Source organism: Globicephala melas, chromosome 8 (assembly GCF_963455315.2).
Source record: "Globicephala melas chromosome 8, mGloMel1.2, whole genome shotgun sequence".
Lineage (NCBI taxonomy): Eukaryota > Metazoa > Chordata > Mammalia > Artiodactyla > Delphinidae > Globicephala > Globicephala melas.
This window is the reverse complement of record NC_083321.1, coordinates 88,603,402-88,627,806: the sequence shown is the minus strand read 5'-3', so window position 1 is coordinate 88,627,806 and position 24,405 is coordinate 88,603,402.

The following is a 24,405-nucleotide window of genomic DNA, read 5'->3' as shown; positions in this document are numbered from 1 at the left end:
GAAAGGTCGCAGAGCCTCAGGGACTGTGACTCGGGCCAGCTTCCAGCAGGCTGATGCTCTCAACCAATTTTGAGCGCTGCTTCCTCTCCCCGTTACATCTGCTCCCGAAGCGTTTCAAGCCAGCCTGCCCCCCAGGCGAACCTCCAGGAGTTCTGTGGCAGCAAGACAGACCTTGGTGGGAGTGAGGGAGCCACGCACGGCCCTGCTGCTCTTCTCTGCATGTTCATCCCTGCAAAGCCTCTTTAAATGAACCCAACCCACCCGTGTCCATACCGGAATGCTCAGGAGATCGCTGCAGGCAGCAGCGGACACTCCAGCATCCTTCCAGCCCCTCCTGGGCACCTGATTTGCAGCTTTTCTACTTTCCAGACCCTCCCACGCTATTTGGCTCCGTGGTTCAGATTCTCTACCTTTGTATCGACAGCCTGGTTTGGGACCAGCTCTCCCAGTTGGCCTCAGAACCGCATCTCACTTAGACTTCCATCCTCTGTGAGTTTGTTTCAGACATGTGCATAAGAGATCCTGCAGGCCAGACCCAAAAGCCTTGTCCGGTGGCCTTCCTGACAGAAGAGGGACCTTGGACTTCAGAGACTGATTACTGTGACACTGAGGCCGCATTGTCAGCATTTCTGGAATGCACATCCTGTTATCTGTGTGGGCAAACGAGTGTCATCCAAATATATTTGAGCCATACTGCTTCAGCCTTCAGGCCTGGTTTCCTACAGTGCCACATTAAAAAGAAAAACAAATCTAACTCCAAAAGCTGTGAAAAAGCAGTGTAATTTTTTTTCCCCCTTAAGGTTCTTGAAAGGATGGCAAAGGGGAACATATATCACATCCCACAGAGGAAAGCATTCTAAAATTCCTGTTTACTAATCTGTCTCTCCATGGGCTTACCATATCCAGCAGCAGAGTTGCAATATACTGTTATGCAGGTTGTGCACTGCACAACTTGAGGGGCGTACCACTCACATTTGTAGCCATCATAGATAAGTATTTATTAGTGCAGTTTTATGGCAGATGGTACTAACGTGTCTTGAAGAAAAAATGCTTTTCCATTTTTCTATATGGCAGCTTCTCTCATTCCTCTTTTCCAGCCCTTTTCCCCCAAATCTCCACCCTGTGCTGGCTCTCCTGCTTTACTTCCTCCATTTCTCTCACCCCAGATCTTTTCTTTGAAGTGTGGTCCATTCCCTCCCTGGGCCATCAGTTTAACCTCAGCCCCTTCCAGGTCTTTGCTGTCCTCTGTCATCACTGTTCCCCAGGACCAGTTCTGTGGAAACAAAGACTCTCCTTTACAAATGACATTGTTACCTCTCAGCCCTCAGGGGCCGATGTTGTCATGAAGAAGACTTAAGAACCTAGAGGAGACAGAAGAAGAAACCTCACTCTTGCAGCAAGAGGCCACTGGTCTGCTCTCTGCCAGCCTCCAGCCAGTCCTTACAGCCAAGTATGTCCAGGGATCTGAAAAGCCTCGATAGAAATGCTCCCAGGGCCTCTCTCTCATCCCTCCCAGCATCTCAGATTATCTCTGTGGAGTGATTTTCTTTTCTTTCTCATGAACCTAAGTGTCTCCCCTGGCAGCTTAAGCCACAGCCTCTGGTTTAGACCCACACTGGGACAGGGCTCTCTCCCTGCTCTCTTCTGAACAAGATTTCTAGACCAGCCATCTCCTCGCCAGACCGTATTTCCCAAAGTACGGGTTGAGAGGGGAAGGAATGACCCTAATAAAATCCCTAATCTGGGGCTGCTCAGAGAGTGGGCCCTGATGCCCACCTGTCCCTCATCTTCTTAGGTCTTGCTTTCATTAGCGTATTTTTTCTTCCTCTCTCTCTGTCTCTCTGTCTGTCTATCTGTCTCTCTCTCGGCTAAATCCTGACTGGAACAGTCTCCAGCAGACTCTGGCGGCTGGAGAAGAGGCTCCATTGTACCTTTTATCATTTAGCCAGTGCTTCTAGGAGGACTTGCTTCCATCCTCACCACCACACTGCTCTGCTCTGCAGATGCTGCCTTGCGCTAGGCGCTCACTTTCCCGGCAGTGGAGAGTAGGTATTCCCCAGACTTTGCCCCCCAGGCCAGCCTCCTCTCTGTGCAGTTGATTTCTCCTAACTTAAGCTGGAGCCCCCCTGACACCCCTCCCAAAGCAATGTACTAACACTTTTAGAGGAGCCCGTTCCACAGAGATTTCCCTCCATTGGGGCCTTCAGAACAATTCCTGCATCGTGGAAGGCAGCCATGTGCTCCTGTTTCCCCAAGATCTCTTGGGGGCTGCAGGTTGACTGGTCCCTGCCTCCTGTTCAGACATGGGCCAGTGGACCCCAGTCTAGAACCCACATGGGGAGCGGGAGGGTCTGCTCTCTCTCCTGCCATCTCCCCCTTCACTTTCTTTCTTTCTTTTTTTTTTTTTTTTTTTTGCGGTACGCGGGCCTCTCACTGCTGCGGCCCCTCCCGCTGCGGAGCACAGGCTCCGGATGCGCAGGCCCGGCGGCCGTGGCTCACGGGCCCAGCCACTCCGCGGCACGTGGGATCTTCCCAGACCGGGGCACGAACCCGTGTCCCCTGCATCGGCAGGCGGACTCTCAACCACTGCGCCACCAGGAAAGCCCTCCCCTTCACTTTCTCTTTCCCTCCATTCTCCTGGCTCCTCCATCTTCTCCCTAAATAACACACCACAGTCTAACCAAAGCAATCACTCTTGCTCAACATCCCCCTTTGGTGGCCTTTTTGGAGAACGTGGTATGATCTTCCTGTCACTTTCTCATCTGCTGAAACCCAACAGAGATGAGCAGTGGTTCCTGTCAGCACAGCATTAAGAACCGTCTACTTGGGATGGGGCAGAGGAACAGAGAGTAGGCAAAGCAAACACCAGCACAGCTCTTCTGGTTCCCTCCCTGCTGGGGTGAGCTGAGCTCTGGAACCCACCCATCTCCTGCCACATACATGCATATGTTCCAGAGAATTCCAGAACCAGCATTTGAGGCCTCATCCCCTGGAGTTGTCAGTGTCTCTACACACCTGTTTTAGCGCTGAGAGATGGAATCGTAAGGAGGTTGTGATCTTGGCAATAGAGACTGGGGCGGGACAGAGGGTTGTAAACTCAGTTAGCTCTAGAGCATGGAGGTGAGAAAATGCATGCTGGATCCAAAGTGTTGGATGGAAGTGTTGAGGGAACTGTGTTACTGAAGCATAAACACAGAAGGAAAAACTGGAAAGTAGATTGGAGATGATCGTGAGCTTGCAGACCTGGCCAAGAGGTGGACGTTTTATTCTGTTGGCAGTTGGGAATCTGGTTGCTGGTAGGTAGCCTAACATTCAGGTAGCAGCCAAGACTGTCTCGAACATCTTGTCCCCAGACCCTCTGCCCCATCCCCATTCCAGGCTGTCATCATCCCATTCTTCTTGTTTCTTTTCTCTTCTACCCTGGCCATCCTATACCCGGCTGCCGTAGAATCCTTCCCGAGCCCAGTTCCAAATGTGTCACTCATGCCCAGAATGTATCACCAGCACCTGCCCCGCGCCCCCCGCCCCAGCTTATCAACAAATTCCTTATCATGACCTAGCTCACCATTCCAGGACCCTCATGCCTTAGTTTTTCTCTTTTGTTCTAGCTTTATTTCCACTTTATGCAAACTTGGATCCATTCAAATCAAGCCACCTATTGGCTCTCCCTGTGTTCTGTTCAAAACCATGATGTCAAAACCATCCCCACCTTTCCAGATCCAGTTCAGAGGACACCTCCAGTAGGAAGTTTCTCTGATTGCTTTCTCCTCTGTGCTCCCATAGCATTTTACTTTTGCCCCTTCAGTCACTTTCTATCTTGACTTATTGTTATTTATGTGCATATCTTACCACCCCTACTCTATACCCACGGGATGAGGTCTGCATCTGGCTCCTCCCCTGGGCTGAGTTCAGAGCCTGGACAATCATTAAATATCATGGGATCTGTCCTGGCCAAAGAAACCCTTATGGCATAGGTTAGTGGATATCGGTGGTCACCTTTGCTTCTGTCCAAAAAGAAACAAAGAAAAAAGAAAAAGACAGACAGCCATGAGAAGGAGGCTCTGAGAGACAGAAGAAAAAGGAGAACTGGGTGTTTATTTTTGACTTTTGGCTTCCTGAGTTGTTTGTTATCAGCTGCTCTCAGGTACAGCATACCCTTCACATCCTCACTGACAATTATTGAGGAAGTATTCAACTAATTTCTTCAACTCCAACTGCCTTTAGTATGATTTAATTTTAACATTACTCTCAGTTGTTTTTTGAAGATGCAAATACGCTGAAATGGCAGGTGCCTGCATGCCTGCCTATCTGCCTACCTGTCTGTCTGTCTTTCACTGTCTGTCTGTTTTTCACTGGTGGGCCAGGAAATACATGGACTTTAGGGTCTGCCATGCTGCCTCTGCTCCCTAAAAGCTGGCCAGGCAGAGAATAGGCCACTCCTTGGCTCAAACAGGGGAAGTGACCCAAATAATGACTTTTATAAACTTTGAAAGCCGTCAACCATTTGTAGATGTCTCCACAGAGAACCAAGAGCTCTGCTATCTGCCCTTCATTGAACATTAAATGGTTTAATTACCCTGATTGTTGGACAGCGAGTAAGTGCGATGTGGTAGAAGGTGGCTGATGAAAGTGAGAAGCTGGGACCAAGGAAGTAGCTCCTGCCACTGGCAGCGGAAGTAGTCAAACTTTCTTTGCGAGAAGGCTGAGGGTAAAAGGACAACTGAGGAGTCTTCTGGTTCATTCTCTGCACCCTGGCAGGACTCCTGGCCATTAGGGAAGAAAGCCAGCAGGCTTCTTTGTCACCTGCCCCAGGCTTTATAACATTCATGTCAAGAATTTTTTTTGTCTGTTTTTGCTGTACCTCGATCCTACTTGCTCTAGCTTCAGTCAAACTGTATTGTTTTTCTGTTTGATTTGGGGTTTGGAGGAGGACAAAGAATTGTTTTTTTCTGCTCAATTTTGCTTTCTATAAAAATAACACTATTTAAACAGCTCTACATCAACATCTTCTACTAACGTTGAATAACATGTATATTTTAAAAAGAAAACGTACACAATAAGACACAACTTTCTGAACCACATTATGTTATATATACTGTGCCTCCCAGCTGAAGTATTTCTTCCACCTACATTGTTTCATTTGCTCTTCACCACAGTCCCATGATTCAGATGCCTTTGTAATCTCCTTTTTCTCTGTTGAAAGAAAAAAGTGAAACAATTCCCCAGGGCTGCACAGTCAGCCTGGACCTGGATCTCAGGGTTCCAAAGCCAGCATTTCTACCACACAAGGCTGTCTCTCATTAAATGCCTTCTAAAGGTTGTTTGGAAATTAGTAGCACCAGCCTAACACCACTAAGCGCCTCTCCCAATCTTGAGAACCATTCATTCATCCTTTGGACAAATATTGCTTGAGCACTACTTACTCTGTCCTAGGCACTAGATGGACGATTAACATCGCAGTTAATTAATTAATCAGTCAAGTGCAATTCTGATAAAAGCTGAAGAGACTCCCTCCCCCTCGTCACCCTCTGGTTTCTCGATGCTCTGTCTGCACAGTCAAACTCTACCTTTGTTCCCTGTTCTCCTCCAAACCCCAAATCAAAATCTCAGCCATTGGTTCCTCAGAAACTGCATTAACCCACCAAAGCACCCTGGGGGGTTAATGACTGACAGCTGAGTGTCTTAGTTTTCCTGTAAGAATTTCTAGAGTTTTTTTAAAAGAGTGTCAAGTCTCCTAACTAGGGTACATCTAGACGTGCATGAAGATATTTCAAAAGAATCGTGAGCACGGGTCCATGAAGGGAATCCATTTCCACCTCTGCACCACCCAACACACTCTTTCCTAAAACTGCTCTGCAGAGGAACAAGCCTCCTGTTGAGATGTCATGCTGTTTCTACCTTCCCACTTCCCCTTTCACAATCAGCTTTCTCCCATTTTACAAAACAAAAGCAGCCTTCTTGTTTGTTCTAAATCTTACTCTAATGCATGGTTTGTGCAAAGGTAAACTACCTCCAGAGCATTACGAAAAGACCCACGCACATATGGTCACCTTATCTTTGATAAAGGAGGCAAGACTATACAGTGGAGAAAAGACATCCTCTTCAATAAGTGGTGCTGGTAAAACTGGACAGGTACATGTAAAAGAATGAAATTAGAACACTCCCTAACACCATACACAAAAATAAACTCAAAATGGATTAGAGACCTAAATGTAAGACCAGACACTATAAAACTCTTAGAGGAAAACGTAGGCAGAACACTCTATGACATAAGTCACAGCAAGATCCTTTTTGACCCACCACCTAGAGAAATGGAAATAAAAACAAAAATAAACAAATGGGACCTAATGAAACTTAAAAGCTTTTGCACAGCAAAGGAAACCATTAACAAGACAAAAAGACAACCCTCAGAATGGGAGAAAATATTTGCAAATGAAGCAACTGACAAAGGATTAATCTCCAAAATTTACAAGCAGCTCATGCAGCTCAATATCAAATAAACAAACAACCCAATCCAAAAATTGGCAGAAGACCTAAATAGACATTTCTCCAAAGAAGATATACAGATTGCCAACAAACACATGAAAGGATGCTCAACATCACTAATGATTAGAGAAATGAAAATCAAAACTACAATGAGGTATCACCTCACACCGGTCAGAATGGCCATCATCAAAAAATCTAGAAACAATAAATGCTGGAGATGGTGTGGAGAAAAGGGAACCCTCTTGCACTGTTGGTGGGAATGTAAATTGATACAGCCACTATGGAGAACAGTATGGAGGTTCCTTAAAAAACCACAAATAGAACTACCATACAACCCAGCAATCCCACTACTGGGCATATACCCTGAGAAAACCATAATTCAAAAAGAATCATGTACCAAAATGTTCATTGCAGCTCTATTTACAATAGCCAGGACATGGAAACAACCTAAGTGCCCGTCAACAGATGAATGGATAAAGAAGATGTGGCACATATATACAATGGAATATTACTCAGCCATAAAAAGAAACGAGGGGCTTCCCTGGTGGCGCAGTGGTTGAGAATCTGCCTGACAATACAGGGGACATGGGTTCGAGCCCTGGTCTGGGAAGATCCTACATGCCACAGAGCAACTGGGCCTGTGAGCCACAACTACTGAATCTGCACGTCTGGAGCCTGTGCTCCGCAACAAGAGAGGCCACGACAATGAGAGGCCCGCGCACCGCAATGAAGAGTGGCCCCACTCGCTGCAGCTAGAGAAAGCCCTCACACAGAAATGAAGACCCAACACAGGCAAAAATAAATAAATTAATTAATTAAAAAGCAAGTTTAAAAAAGAAACGAAATTGAGTTATTTGTTATGAGGTGGATGGACCTAGAGTCTGTCATACAGAGTGAAGTAAGCCAGAAAGAGAAAAACAAATACCGTATGCTAACACATATATATGGAATCTAAGAAAAAAAAAAGAAAAGAAAAAGGTCATGAAGAACCTAGGGGCAAGACGGGAATAAAGACGCAGACCTACTACAGAATGAATGGACTTGAGGACACGGGGAGGGGGAGCTGGGACAAAGTGAGAGTGGCATGGACATATATACACTACCAAACGTAACATAGATAGCTAGTGGGAAGCAGCTGCATAGCACAGGGAGATCAGCTCGGTGGTTTGTGACCACCTAGAGGGGTGGGATAGGGAGGGTGGGAGGGAGATGCAAGAGGGAAGAGATATGGGAACATATGTATATGTATAACTGATTCACTTTTTTATAAAGCAGAAACTAACACACCATTGTAAAGCAATTATACTCCAATAAAGATGTTTAAAAAAAAGAAAGAAAAGAGACAATTCAAAATATCAATATACCAATCAGGGATTAGTGCAGAAAACTGAAACCTTTCTAAGCAAGAAGGAATTTAGAACAAGGAGCTAGGTATTGATACTTACAAAATCACTGGGAAGGCTGCAAGTGCAGATTCTCGGCTGGATCCCTTGGAATGATTTCTAGAAGAGTAGAGGACTAGTCTGTAGGGAGCTCCTCCGAGCCACCACTGGCTCATTACTCATCCGGGACAGGAGCCACCATCACTGCCTGAGCAGCCCTTGCACACCAGGAAACTGCACATAGGCCCCCAAAGCTGTTATCTGGGATTAGAGAGTGAGGTCAAGAAGTTGCCGATGCCGTGACTGTTGCTTGGCACACAGAAGGCAAATTTCAACCTTCCTGACCAAGGGAGACCATCAGAAGCCTCAGGAAGGATACTGTCATCTCACTTCCACCTTCCAAGTTCCACACAAGCATATCAAGTGGCAGAAATTAACTACACCCCCAATCCTACATGCAAGGGAGCATCAAAAATGCAGTTGCTAGCTTTCCGCCCTCTCTACATAGGAGTGTGGAATGGAGATTGAAAAGCTACTCCAAGTATCTGCCCCAATTGGTGTCCATGAAACCTCCTTAAATTCAAGGCACCATAAACTTTCCGGCTGCTCCCATCCTTCCTTACCTTAGACATATTTCTGTTCAGGATAAGGTACAGCATGTTGGGAAGTTCTGAATTCATGGGCTGATGGCAATGAGGAGTTTTAATTTAAAAACCTCACCTCTTCCTTCTCCAACTCACAAGGGATAAGCTCACAGGCAAAGAGCCGTGAGAGCCTCAGTAGGAAATACGAAGGCAGCTTTGTTTCAACCAGGTAACAAATTCATAGCTTAGAACCAGAATGCTGAAGATTTATGAAAAGCTAGTTGGGAAGTTTCAGTTTTCTAAAGAGGCATCCAGTCTGCAAGTTCACCATTCTCGATCACAAGAAAGGACTTGGTGAGCGACACTTATTCACCCACAGGTCATTCACATCTGTTACACATTTTGTACGGTTATAAGGAGAAGGTAAGAAGTCCCCACTTCCATCTGACTGCTCAGTATTGCACTTTTAAGTCATAGGAGCATCTATTAGAGGTGTAGCCATACTCATTCATCACTTGGGCGCCATCTCCTTCTCGACATCATCCACTTCTCTGCTCAATTACTCACTCCTACCATGAGCTTATGAGATGTAGATCCATTTAATGAAAATATATTGTGGATCCTATGGTAAAGAATGTTCTTAACAGCAATCATTAATAAATATGCTATGTTAAGCCCCCCATCTACTTGTCAGTCAACCCCTTCTCTGCTTCTGTTATTAATGCTGTAACAATAGTCAACATTCATCCATGGACACAAATTAATTGTACAAAGGAGACCCACGTCTCTCACTGAGAGATAATTTTCCAAAATATTTTGCTTTGTATATTTAATATTTTCACTAAAAATGTTCTATGTGTATGTTGGTTTAATTGATTATATAATACTAATTATTTTAATAATATTTTAAAGAGAAGAAAAATACTTTACCATTTAGAGCCTTATGGTCACAGGAATTTTTAAAATTAATTTTAATGTATGTATGATAGGATGATCAGCTAGAGTTTTTACAGCCTAAGAACATAAAAACAGTAAAATTCTGTGGGGAGGGAAAATGGAATTCGAGGAGAAAAAGGAATAAAGTAAAATTCCTGTCTGTTAAGGAAGAGTTTTTTGTTGTTGCTGCTGCTGTGTTTTTTAAGAAGATGAGGGTTAATTATCAACTTGCCGTGGTATTTAGTTCCCTTTTGACACGTTTGCAAGAGCTCTGTAGCGATTTCACTATAAAATGGCAATATTTATAATAACCTTAGAGTAACATCTTATGAAATTATTTAAAGTTAGGATTTAAAAAGTATTAGATGTCAACTTGAAAATAGGCAAGGTTTTTCTCATTTCTTTTAGGGAGCCCACGAGTCAAATGGTTGAGGATCCCTATTCTGGAGCCAGCAATGGCCAAACCCGAGGGATGAACCAGCATGAGCAGTGCTGGAGGGCAGAGGGGAAGTACTTTTGACCAGAAGCAGCACAAGGAGGTGACATTTGCCCACGAGGACCTTTACTTGCAATGTCTCATTTCAATTCCCAACCCCCCAGTAAGGGAGGCATTCATGTTGAGGGCAGCTCTGGAGCTGCACTGCCTGGATTCCAACCCTGGCTCTCCCGCCTGCTGACCAGGTGACCCCGGACACATGCCTTCAACTCTGTGAAAGCCAGCCCCTCAGAGTGTATAGGGAGGACTGGACCCATCTCCCGGGGCTGCCATGAGCACCCAGTGTGATGACTTAGGTAAAGTCCTGAAGTTCCAGCCCTGGAAACGACTCAGTGGACATTTGCTATTGGTATCCTGTCCCCTGTTTTCCAGGAAAGAAGCAGAGGCCCCGAGGGGCTTATCACCTTGAGACTTGACCCAGCAATCGCCGCTGCACTGGGCCGCCCTCCACAGAGCTGTTGGCCAGCTGCTGCTTTCTTTTCACACCTTCCTGCTTCCCTGGGCTTCTCTCCTTCCCCATCTCCATGGAGGGAGGTGGCACAGAAGCCTCCACAGGGCAGGTGTCCCGGGGGTGGGGGCGGGGGCGGCGGGGGAGCTGGTGTGACCGGGAAGGAGGGGACAGACGGCAGGTGCACGATGCCCTTCAGTCTGCCCAGCAGATATGCCTGTCCATCTGTCAGTTTGGAGTCTTCTGTCAAAATTCACAAAATACCTGCCTCTGATTTGAAGAACGTTTTTGCCCTTATGGGCACCTGAATATATCAATTCTTAATATGTTACCAAAGGGGTGAAAAGCGAGGAAATGGTGAAGAGATTGAGGTGTGCACCTGTCACCTATTCTCACAATTTACCCCTGGCCCCAGCATCTTCTACCTCCAGACAGATCAGGGAAGGGAGAAGCCCGCAGACTCTGGAAACACTGGCTGACCTCAGTGGCTGCTCCCCTTCTGTCTACAATCTGCTCTGCAAACGGGGCTTGTCAGAGCCAGGCTGAGGGGCACCAAGAGCAGGAGAGAGACTCAGCTGTCCCCGCAAGGCATCTTCGGCCCAGGCTCTCAGACGCCTCAGTCAGCAAGGCTTCAACCCCCGACACTCCTGAACCAAAGTTCTTCGGCCCAGCATCCTGTTTCTTCTGTGTGTTAACCCAAGCCCTTAAGAGTTTTGTTTGTCTGCTGGTTTGCTATCAGTGTCCCTCCTCTAGACATTAGAATGTCAGCCTCAGAGAGTCAGGGAGCTTGTGTTTTTCATGCATGGTTGAGTCGCCACTGTCCAGTGCAGTCTGTGGCATATGGCAGGCACTCCCTAAACGTTGAGGTGCACGAACAGACGACTGCCTACCTGAAAGGCCTCCACCTCCTTCATGGACCTGAGCTGGTAAGGCCTCTATTTCCCTAGCACAATACGGCTGACTTGGCCCCTACCCCCCTACACCCAAACTGACACATTCAGCATTTGTTCATCAAAGATTTGGTGAATGCTGGGTACGTGCCAGACACTGTAATAGGTATCAGGTAGACAAGGAGCTCGCGGTGCAGGAGAGGGCCAGACATTAAACAAGTAAACATATGCATTTCACCCCTCTGACGGCTCTTGAAGGAAAGAACGGAGTACTAGGAGAGAGAAAAAAGGGGATGGTGTCTAATTTAGAATGTGGGACCAACAAAGACCTGAAAGATGAACCTGGCAAAGGGAAAGGGAAGATGTTTTGCAGGCAGAGAGAACGGTGCGCAAATGCTCAGAGACAGAGGGATGCTTGAGTGGTGGGTGCAGAGTGAACGAGGGAGGGGCAGCACTGCCTAAGGTTGGAGGGGTGGTAGGGGGGGCAGACTGCGCAGAACTGATGTGCTTTGTTCAGAACTTCTGTTTTTATTCTCGGGACTGTGAAAAGCCTTGAAGAGTGATGACTAGGGGAGTCACGTGATCCCACTTATCGTTTAAAAAAATCTCTTTCCTGAGTGGAAAACAGATTAAAGATGGGCAAGAGTGGAGATGCAGAGACTGGTTAGGGAGCTCTTGAAGAAGCGCAGGTGAGAGATAGGACTCTGGTAGCTTCGACGTAATTTCTGTGCCTTTCGGACGTACACCCCATTGACAAGATCATTCATTCATTCATTCACACATTGATTCATTCAGAAACTCATTAGTGAGAACTTTATATGACAGGTGCTGGTAATGCAACCAACAAGACAGACAGCGTTCTTGCCTGCGTGGAGCTTACAATCTAGAAGAGAAACAGACCATGAAATCCAAACTTCCAGCCTCCTAGCCACCTGAGAGGTGGCCTATGGCAGCAGAGGGAGGAAGGAATAGGGGCTCTAATAGAGACACCCGACCCCGACTTGGGATGTCAGGGTAGAGAGATCCTGACCAGGATTACAAATTCCCAGGTACACATGAACTAACTCGGTGTCTGCCACCTGAAACAACCCAGAGGTCTTGGTTTTTAGTCATCTGATTGCCTGCTGTCTAACTCCACCAAGCTGGCCACAGGCAGCTCAGTCTTAATGGGGCCAAAGCTGTCCCCATGCCCAAACCTGTGCCCACACTGTGATCCTTGACTCAGAGAATGACACTTCCCTCTACATGATAGTCCAAGCTATAAATCCGGCATCCCTCTCTCACCCCTTACATCCCATCACTCCCCGAGCCCTATTAGTTCAACTTCCCAAGGGCCTCATACCTTTCTCTCTTCTCTTGATCCCATGGCCATTCACCTGCTCCAGGCCGCCATCATCTCCTGCCTAGTTGCTGTGACACCTACACCTGTTCACACACCTCCAGTCTGCAAACCATCTTCCCATATATTTGTGGGCCTTCTCAAAAATGCACTTCTGCCTGGCTGCCTTCTCCTGGCTTCATCCCCAAGCCTCAGCTCGACTGTCACTCCCTTTGGGGAAACACCTCTGACCCCTTCCCTGGTTTAGGTCCCATCAGCCCGTGACGCTCTGGCACGGCCATGGTCACACGTTGCTTTATGTGCTGCCTTCTCCATCAGACTCTACCCCCCATGACGGCAGGTGCTGTGGCTTTCTTGCCCACCTCTTTATATACAACTCCATCCCCTCTGAACAGAAATTTCTAGAAAGGGTCATTTGACAAGGGAGAGGTCATCCTTTAGCTGGAGAATCTGGAGGATTGCTCCAATCCTGTGCAGATGAGAAGTCCACAGCAGGGACCCCTCACCCAGCCTGGCTGCCCCCCTTCTGCCTTTCTTCTCCTTCGCCTTCCCTCCTCCCCGAGCTGGCTGCTGTGGCCGCAGATGGTGAGAGGAAACACAATTTATATTTCTTTATTTGGTTTGGAGAGTGCTGTGACAGACGGAAATCAATTTTCCCTCTCCTCACCCCGCTCCCAAATTTCTTCTTCTTTGGTTTGTGAATCTTTGAAGACAACTGTCTGAAAGGGCTGAGGGGCAGATGTTGGAGGGAGGGAGAGAGCGGAGGAGAGGGTGAGCTCTAATGCATCTGTGGCTGTACAAGCACCGTGACAATCACAGTCATGGAGGTACTTTGATTGGGGAGGAAGAAGAGAGAAGAGAGGAGAGAAAGCATCTTCTTGTCTGTCAGAGGCGAGAACAGGGCGTAAGGAGGCTGGAGACTCTCACTGCCTCTGAAGATCTTTACGGACAAAAACGAAAAACTAAAATACCAAAGGATGTCTCTCTGTACCTGGGGAGCAGCAAACTGGCCTGACAGTGTGACCCGAGGGGCACCACATTCTTTTCGTTGCTCCCTCTGGAACTGATAACTGCACCCTTCAGGAGGAACTTCTAGTGAGTCAGCACAGTGGCTGTGCTCTGTGCCCCCTGCCCCAGGTTTCCTATTTCTACCCTTAAAGTTCACGGGAGGCAAGGCGATCCACGAACTCTGCCCCCTGTTTACCTGAGCCTTTCTCTTCTTCAGATCACATGCAATCTTGATGTTTTTTTTTGAAACTTTCATTTCAATGGAGAAAGGGAGAGATACGCTAGAACTGAGAAAGTGCTGGGAATTAAAAAGGTACTGCCAGACCCAGCGGCTCTGTGGAACTGCACATGCTTATCCTAGAAAACACAGAGGCAGCAACTGAGAGACAGAAAGAGAGAGAGAGAGAGAGAGAGAGAGAGAGAGAGGACAAAAATTTAGTAGAGCACTGAGTCTTATTGAAAAAGAAACCAGAGCTGGAAAATGCCAGCAGACTTCTGCTCTGTCTGCAACAGAGGCAGACGTGAGCGGAGCAGGGTCTCAAGGTGTGCTGTGCACGTCCTTCCCCCCATCGGCTCCACCCATCTTTGGGAGGGTTCAGGCTCTCTTGGGAGCCAGGCAGGCAGAGACAGTCTCTGCTGTCAGATTCTGGGCAAAGGCAGGCAACACTGTGCTCTGTGCCCCCTCCCTTCCTAAATGGCCGGGTTCTGCTACCCCTACACCCCTACATCTGCTTGCACCCCAACACACACACACACACACACACATACACACACCCTTCTGCCCCCCAGTAGCTTTTGCTGGACAGCTGTATCAGGCAGCTTATATCACATTCAGTAACTAACCAAAGGGAAGAAGCTAAAATCCAGCCTCAAACCTGGTGATGTCTCAGCTCCATAAAGGATTCCAATTTCACAGTCCTTGCCTACCCCAGAAAATAATAGCAACAGAGCAGTTTATACTTATTTGGTGCTAGCTAGGGGTAGGCACTGTGCTAAGTACTTTGAAGACTTATCTTACATAATCCTCATAACATCTGTCTACGATAATTTCAGTTATTAACTTCATTTTTTAGATGGAGAGACTGAGGCTAGAAATTAAACAAACAAAGCAAGCTAACCCAAAGTTATACGTAGCTACTAAGGGTCACGACCTCCAAGAAGGCTTCTTTGATTTCCCATAGCTGACTTAGAGGTCCCTCCTCTGGGTTTCTAGTAGGATCATAGCACTTTTCACACAGCATTAAAATTAGGGGTTTATATGCTATAACCAAGCAGGACCCTGTGGAACCTTCCTAGGACAGACCCCACCATGTCCTCTGCCTGTCTCTTGTCTATAGAAAAAACTTTAATCAAATAATAAATTTAATCAGAGAAATGAGAAAATTCAGAAACAAAGGAAAACAGTTCAACAAGACAAAATAATAATAGTTTAGCCATTAAGTAAAGTCAAGGGCCTTTAGTTCTTCCTCAAAACCTATAAATAATATTCTGAGCCGTATCCTTTGAACTGTTTTGTAGATACTGAAACCCCCAACAGGTGGAAGAAGTTAAGTACATGATGACCAGACTGTAGCCGTAACATAAGCTGCCACAATGCTGAGAACTGGACTCAAGGAAATGGGAACTGACCCTGGAGCTGAAGATTAACTGTACTTAAAACAAGATGACGCTGATCAGACCATCACATGACCAGTTTCAAGATGACTGAGAGCTGACTGTGCTGCTGCTGTGCAAGTAGCCCCCTGCCTCCACTTATACACCTCCCCGAAACTCCCCTTTAAAAGCTCTTGCCCCCGATCAGCAGTGGGGAATTGGTTTTTGGACATGGGTCTGCCTTCTCCCCAGGTTGCCAGCCTCCTGAATAAGCAAGCTTTCCTTTCCTACCAATACTTATTTCTCTAGTATTGGCTTTTGAGCGGCAAACAGCCAAGCCTGAGTTCCGCAAAAATGCCATGACCAACTTTTCACTAATAGAATGTCAGTGGAAGCTACATGTCTAATTTTCAGGCCTTTGTGTACCTGCAACTCAGCTTCAGCCATGGGCACAACAGCAATGCCCTACGTCAGTGATTCTCAAACTTGAATGCCATTGGATTCAATATGTAGCCAAGTTCAGGAATCACTGCTTTAGAAGAGACTGCACAGATAAGATGGAAGGAACCTGGGTCCCTGAATGGCTATGTGGAGCAGAGCCTCTTGCCAACTAAGAACATTCACCTTGAACAGCTACATGGGAGAGACATCAACCTCTGACTTATTTACCCTCACAAATACCATGGAGGAGATGCTTAAGGAATTATAAGGAAAATCTGATAGGACTTGAATGCCTGGAATGTCAACTATTGCTCAGGAAATGCAAAGGCAGGCACCAGCAATCACTTGCTTGTAAACACACACACGCATACACACACACACACACACCTCACATATTTTCTGCATGGCTCTCTCTTCCCAGTCACTCTTAGGGCAGCAACCAGCTAGAACCACAGCTTCCCTGGCTTCCCACCAGATTTTGATTAATGGGGATCTTCTCCACCCACCTCCCCCCACCCCAAGGCAGGCTGAACTCCAACTTCCTCCTTTATATTCTCTTCCTGATCCTATAAAGCAATTAAAGAAACATTTCCTGTAGGCTCTGCCTTTCCTGTTTCTTCTCTTAGAACCTGGCTCAGATTCTGTTTGGTTCTTGATCCACAAGTCTTTCCTTTCAGTTCAGGAGGTGAGGAAATTCCATGAAGCAACTGACTATTGTGGGGTCTGGGGCTCCAGCCTCTATCCCTGGTGTAAAACTCAGGTAGAATCCTGCCCCACCTGCTGTTGGGAAGTGTCGGCCAGGCCAGCTCAGTAGCCTTGCAGTTTAGGAACTGGGCTCCTGGCAAGCAGGGGTCTGAATGTGAGGATTGCCTTCTGATTAGAGGAATGTTGGCAATTCCTCGGGGACTCAAAGGGTAGAGCCTGAGTCCAGGACAATGGACAGGGGAGAGCTGGGCTGAGGAGAATGTGCGCAAGAAGTAAGGTCATTTCCTGGGTACTGGGAGGAAGTTGTGGCCCCCCTGGGAAATCAACACCAGGAAAAGACACCTCAGGCAACATATCCTCAAGAAGAGATGATGCCCCTTGGAGATCTGGGGTCCAAAACAGAAATGTCAGTGAAAACCAAGTGCAATTGTACAAACAACACTGGAAAAGGTCCCAGCCATGAAGTGACTTCAATCCCGTAGGACAAAGGATGCTATAGGGCTCCATGAGGAAGGAGATGCAACCCAAACGCTAGTCCCCTCCTGTTCCCTATGGGGCCTTGGGCAGGCCGCTGGGCCTCTCTGAACTTCAGTTTCTTCAACCACAAAATGAGTATTATGGTGATATCTTCCCTACTGACTCTACTCTAGTGTTAATAAGATAAATCAGTTGATGAATGTGAAAGTAAAGGGCAAAACGTAATTGTGATAAATATTCACATACTCTGATTCTCTCCTGGCATCAGATGGAATTCAAGTGCTGAGTAGACAGACTTTACTCTAGAAGCTGCTCATTAAATATTTACTAGAGCATTGTTGATTTTGTTCTTTAAAAAAGAAGTTAGGTGAACTCAGTGGCTTATATTCAGAGGAGGAGGAATATCCTCCTAGTCTTAGGAGGAGATGGGAGACAGGCTCAGAGATTCAGGCCTGGTGGGGCTCATCAGCGCTGCTCAGATGGCTTCCAATCGCTGCCCCTGCTTCTGTGCAGGTGCCTCGGAGACTCCACAGATAGACCAGGGGACTGCGCAGGAGAGAGGAAAACAGGGAAGCAAGCGGGTGAGCCCTGGGAAGCATCCTTGGCCCCCAGACTCTCTTCCTTGCTGTTCTAGATGGATCTGCCATATCTGTTGTCCTTGTCTTAGGACCTGTCCTCCCCACACCTCCTGCATCTGCTCCCCACAGCCCCAAAGGAGGCATGTTCTGCCCTCTGGAACATCCCCTCAACTGGCTATAGTTGAGGGATAGGCATCCAACCCAGTGGTCAGTCTACAGACTGGTCAGTGGGTCAGGATAATTTCCCCCCAAAGATGAATGTCTTGGAGCCATGTGGAAGGAATAAACAGTGATCAGTGAACACAGAAGCTGAAGGGTCATGAGGTGGAGAGGCTGGGCTAGGGAGCAAGGTGAGCCGTGAGTGGGCTGAACTTCTGAGCAAGCAGAAGCCCTGAGCTAGACCATTGAGCGGAGTGCAGAGCAGGAGAGCCAGGTGGCAGCGGGAAGAGATGTGAACAGACCTGCAAGGCTACAAACACAGAGACATTGATGACTCTGCCCTGATGCTACTGCTGGAGTCTTGGAAACTGGGGGGCCGGAAGGCCTTCTAGCCTCAGCCTCCCCCAGGCCTGGCTCCCCCAGGGCCTGCTCCATCCAGAGCCTGTTTGTTTAGCTTCTCCAGAGCAGCTGGGAGGCCTGGCTTCGTGGCTGGTGTTCTCAGTTTCTTATCCCCATGTGATCCTTACCGCAAGCCCTCCATTATTTGAGGAACCCTGACTGAGGCTCTACTTCTTGCAATTCCAAAAGCCAAAGTAACAGGCTGCCTTTGGAGATCTGGAAATTTGAGTTTCAGAGCCCAGGGTCACTGGCAGGTCCCTATGGCACCTGTCGAGCAAAGTTGGGAGGATGAGCCGAGCCTTGCAGTCTGGAAGAGTCAGCCTTGAATGCCTGAGGCTTCTGTTCCTGGAGCCTGGTTTGGAGTCCTCACCGGCCAGAATTGCCAACGAATGAGTGCAAGGTGGCTGGCGTGCGGCCCTGGTCCTCGTCCGTCCATACTAGTTAACCAGGAAGGATCTTATCAGCTTCTTTGTCCTGCATTGGCATCAGGACTATAACCAGCCAAGAATGTGGGTGGAGGGTGGGTAGCCTAGAGATGGATGCCCAGCTGGTATCTTTATGTGGTCCCCCCCTAAAATTTGCAAAGCCTGAAGCAAAGGTACAGAGGCCCCCTGCCCAGTCCCTTTCTCTTTACACCCATGGCTCCATCCCACACTACCAGGTATCTCCTGTACTTAGGCATGGATTCCCTAGCCCACAGGTTCAAGCTCCATCTATGCTCACCTGCACCTCTCTCAACAGCCATTCTTTGACCAACCCTTAAGCCTAGGGGTGTGCATGCCAGTGGTGAAGTCCACCCTTGGGAGGATGGACCCAGGGAAGAGGCCATTATAGGTCTTAAAAGGTAGTTCATGTCTGTTTGGTCTGGGGTCCCAAATACCCTGAATGTTTTCCAGAAGGGGATGTGGGTATAGAGTAAACCCTTTCTTTATTCTCTATCTACAGCACCGATCAGCGAGCTGCTTTTCTTCTGGCTTCTTTCTAGGCTATGGGTAAGAACAGCTATCATTTACACAGAACTTGCTATGCGCCAGGCACAATTCTAATAATGCGTCATATTAACTTACTTGATGGTCAAACAACCCTGACTTATCATTATTCCTATTCTACAGAAGAGGAAATGGGAACAGAGAGATTAAGTAACTTGCCCAGGAGCACACAGCAAGTAAGTAGCAGCAGCAAGTTTCTAACCCGGGCAGCGTAACCCCAGGGCCGGGCTCTAATCATCCTGCAACTGTCTCAGCGGCTGAAGTGGCAGCAGGTCTCCCCACCCACATCACCACCAGGTTGGACCCAGTGGAGGCCCAGAAACCACGCTCCTCACATCTCCCTTTCTGTCCACAGCTCTGAACACAACACCGCAATCTCAGGGTCATCTGCCTGGGAATCTCTGCAGGTAGTCCATAGACATGTGGAAGAAAGGCAGCCTGGGGAGGGGTTGTCGGGAGGCCTCCCCCATCTCAGATGGAGTAGGGACAAGAGCAAAGCTAATACCCACCCCTCAGTGAGCACCTGCTCTGTGTCAGGTATGGGCTTTACCTACATTATCTCATTTAATCCTCACATGACTGAGAGGTAGCTATTATCCCCACTTTAAGATGCGTAACTAAAGCTTTAAAAGGTTGAGCAATTTTCAGAATCACTCGGTAGGTGGCTTAAGTAGGATTTAAACCCAGTTCCATGTGGCTTTAAGCAAATGACAGCCGGCAAGTCACAAGACCTTCCCTCCCCTCCATTCTTCTTGCCTCCTGCCCTTCATCCCTTTTCCTCTTCTCTACTCCCCTTCCCCACCTCGCTTCCTCCTCTCTTCCCTTCTTTTCTGCACTTAGGGGGACCCCAGCACCTGGGTGGGTCCCTTGCATCTCTGACAGTGTCTGATGGGTGTCCCTGAGTCAGCACTTGTGAAGATGCCCTGTGGACCCACGGGAGGGGGTGGTGAGAGAGAGGGGATGAGAACTCTGCCATTGCTGCAGGGACTTCAGATGGCTACACAGGCTGTTGACCCCCAGAAATATGGAGGTTGGTTGTGGCTCTCCCTGACTCTTCCCCCTCCAAGAGTTGAATAAGATAAAACATCTACAGATAAATATTACACTCATGTGATTTGGAGCCTCAGCAACACTCTCTCCCCAAAAGGCTGACCCAGTGGGAAGGAGACTAGAGACGGCAGGCTGGCCTGGGGCTTGAGGCCCAGGGGACTGAGAGAGACTGAGCGCCCCTCTGAGAGCTTTTCTAGGACTGCTGGCTTGTAGGTCCCTAGGAGGGTGGGCGCATTTTCTTACCCACATATTAGGGAGCAGTGAGCCACCTTTGAATGTCTGAGTTGAGGACTTTAGGTGCTTCCTCTCACCGCTTATCTCACAAAACTTCCACTTAGTCTAAAGCCACCGACTGTTCTAAAGTCATGGTGGTTTGGCTGAGTGTAAAAGACAGGATGGGCTCACTGCTATGACAAAAAACCTCCCATACTCAGTAGCTGAACACAATAAGGCTGTTTCTTCCTCAGCTAACAATTCACAAGGGCTCAGTGGAGGCGGCCAAAGGGCTCTGCTCCACACACTCATGCAGGGACCCAGGATCTTCCCATTTCCAGAAAGTCAGCACAAGGTGAGGAGAGGAGGTGGGGGGTCACACATGGGAGGTTTGGATGGGCCAGACCTGGAAGTGGTGTGCCTCACTCCTGCCAACATTTCGTTGACCTGAACTCATCATGTAGCTACCCTGAATGGCAAGGGAGGCCAAGAGGAAGAGGAGAACTCAATGTGGGGAGCACAGCCATCCTGGCACTCTCTGGAAAGAGACCTGGGCTTCTTTCCTTTCAACTGATGCCCCTCTATGACCCTCTCAGGCAGGGTAATAATGAAAACAATGATAAATAATTTAAAAAGCTATCATGTTTGAGTGCTATGTGCCAGACCCTAAACGGAGATTACTTTATTTATTCCTCACAACCACCTAACGCCAAGGTACTGGCATTATTTCTACGTTAGAGGGAAGGACTGAGGTTAAGAGAGGTTTAATGGCTCCTCTTGGGTCACACAGTGTGTGGGTGGTCCTGCTGGGTTTTGAGCCCAGATCCATCTGGCTCCAGGAGGTGCTCCAGTCTCTTGCAGCTGCTGAGCACACCCAGGCCGAGGAGCCAAAGACAGCCAGGCTGTGATCCAGCCATGGCTGGGCCAATTCACCCTCTCACAGACAACAGAGAGGCCAGGCCATTGTCCTCCACAGCAATCTCCACATCCCACCTCCCAAGCAGTGGTTGTGAGGCAGAGAGTGTCCAAATCACCAGGCAACCTGATAGCACATCTCCTGCTGAAAACAACTGCTTTTAAAAAGGCACAAAAGAATCTAAATAAGAGTGGATATATGTATAATTGCTTTACTTTGCTGTACACCTGAAACTAATACAACATTGTAAATCAATTATACTCGAATAAAAATTAACAAAAAGAAAGTACTTGCTTTTTATGCTCTAATTCAGGATGACATTGGATGTTCTCCAGAAGATCCCTCTGCCCCTTCCCCATCAGCTTCCCCCTTCTTTATACCCCCTTCTCTCAAGCTGTCACTGTGGGCAGCAAGACCCATGCCCTGAGCCCAGGTCCTTCCCCATCATGGGGAGGAAGCTTCCTCCACAAGATGGGGTAGGCTGCCCCCGGCTATGGTCTGGCTGCCTTCCTTCCATGTTCCTTTTTGTCCCATAGCCCCAGAGCCTCCCACTGCCTCTGCTCCAGGTCAAATCACACTCACCAAGATCACAGACACTGGGGTCAGACAGGCTGGGTTCAAACCTGGCTCCACCACTTATACGTTAGTTATGGCACCTTGGTCAATAAGTAATCTCCCTTGCTTTCTTCATCTGATAACCATGGGTAATAATATCTGCCCCACAGGACTGCAGCAAGGATTAAGTGAAATAATGCAAGTAAAGTTCTTGGTCCAGTGCTAGGCATACAGGAAGAATAAAGTGCTCATAGTTCTGGGATAAACACATGGCAGTGAGTAGATATTCCCAGCAAACTCTTCCTTCATTACTGAGTAAGATGGGGCCACCTTAGCTCAGCTTCTTACCCTTTCTAACTCTCTGAGACAGTCTCTGCACCAGCCTAGCTCCTGTACCTGAGTGATGCGAAGTCACCATGTGGGAGCCCAGGGAAGAACTTAGCTACAGAGGCTGATCTCTATGATAAATTAAGAGGTGGAGAGGAGGTTAGTCCAAGTCCTCTGAGCAGATGCCAAGATGGGATTAGATGTGTGGACTTCATTAAGGAAATGCCCATGGACAAGAGAATAGGGAGGGAACTGGACAAGCCAGGGAGAGCTGTCAGTCTCAGTGCAGGTCTAGCCCCAAAGAAGGAGAAAGAAAGAAGATGGGTGGAAGCACTCTAGTCTGGCCTGCCGTGCAGCCTAAGGAAAGTTCAGCCAAGGCATTGAGAGTCCTTGAGCAAAAGTTGGCTAACAAAGAGTTCCCTGTGTTCCAGGAATGGATCTGCCTTAGTGTCCCAGCCACACGTGGTCAGTGGTGGAACAGGCCCGGCTTGCATGGCCTTGGTGCAAAGCTGACCACGGATTGCCATGCACAGCAACCAGGGACTTCGGTCGGTGACTGGGGCACAATTAGTAATAGGAGGTCATTCTCTCTGCCACCACAGAAGGAGACAGAGAGAAAGACAGATCGGAGGGCAGAAGCTGAGGTGTGAATGGTGGAGGGAGCCATGGAATGAAAGAATGTAGAGCAGTATGGGGATAAGAGGAATGAGGATATAAAGATTGTTGGAAATTACAAATTATAATCTCTTTAATATTTCTTTAAAGATATAAGTTATAGATTGGGAATTCTTTTTATTATTTTTGACCACCTGGGTTATGCTCCTCCCAATGTGATTGATTCTGAGACTAGCTTCAGTACTCACCAAATCATTCTATAAAATATGGTGCCTACGATGTCACAGATGTTGTTCTAGTGCCTTATAACTATTGAGTCATTCAATCCTCACAACAAACCTTAGATGTGGGTGTGATTGTCATGGTCATTTTACAGATGGGGAACTAGAGGTACAGAGAGGTTGAGTAACTTGCCTGAAGTCACAGCTGGGAAGTGGTGGAGCTGGGATTTGAACCCCAGAGTCTGTGCTCTTACTTGATACACTAGGCTACCACCCACCCCTGGCCACCACCGTATCTCCTATTCCCTTTTTCCACTGCTCTCCTCTGCATTACAGCCTTACCTCTGCACACCAGTCCTGCAGCCACTCCCCTGTCTGATCCCCAACACTTCTGCACGCTCCTTGAGCACTTAGCACAGGCCAGCCCAGGTGGTCACTACATATCGGCCGAATCTGTATTGGGATGATCTTCTGAAGTATTTGTACCCTATGATCCCAAACTCTGCTTGGTTATTTGGGGCTTGCCTCACTCAACGTCGGCTCTTAAGTAGGGCTGAGGGCTGAGTATCATCCTGGGTGAGGAGGAGGAATGTCTCCGTAGGAGGACATGGCACAACGTTCAGTGTCACCTATAACAGCATCCCACAGCCTTCCGAAGGTCTAACCACTTTTTCTGTTATCCCCTGATCATTCCTCTCTCCAGCCTCTTAGTAAAGTCTTCAGCCTTCTGCTTAAATATAGGATTAAATGCCACACGTATGCCTGCATGCCTGGTTCCTGCCAGGTGGGGCCCCACATGGGTGTGAGGGTCTGCACTTGCCAGGAGTATCCCTGTGCCTGAGACAGTGCAACATGAAACAGCAGATACAAAAACACCATGCCAGATTGAGAGACAAGTTTTATATTTCAAAATTTTAAATAGGGAAAAATTTTATATTTTAGAAACTTTAATAGTACTTGTTTCCTGGTTTTTAACAAGGAATTCCACACTTTTATTTTACAATGGGCCACACAAATGATGCAGCCAGCCCTGTGTTCACTGCCCAGGCAGTACTGGGACTTCTCACCGAAACTCATCTCGCGAGCTTTGAGCTGAGAAGAAGGATGAGGTCCAACAAGGACAGGGACCTCCAGGACTGCAGTGAAGGGAAAGCATCAGCGTTCCATCCTCAGTCTTCAAGTCCCCGCCTCTCTCTGCCTATCTTCGCAGGCTCCGACAGCATCTGGTCTCCCTCCATGTTCCCCCAGCCCTTCCTGATTTCCTGCTCCTGCTTGCCACTCTGCTTGCCGCCCCCCCCCAATGGGAGTGGCCCTCGTGCTCTGTGCCTCAGTCTCCCTTTTCTCTCTTTCCCTAACTGACCATGTCCCCTCTTTGGCTCTCACCTACTCCCAAAGGCCATACCCCAGTCACCCTCTTTCAGCGGTTCCTGTTCCCCACTTACGAAGCTAGTCGATTGAGCACATCTTCCTTGGATGCACGCACAAGGCATTCCCAGGACAGACTGTTATCCCAGAATCGATGTATTAAAAATGGAAGCTACTCATCTTCCTCCTCGAGTCACTCTTCTTTCTGACTTTTCTATTTCCAGCCGTGACAT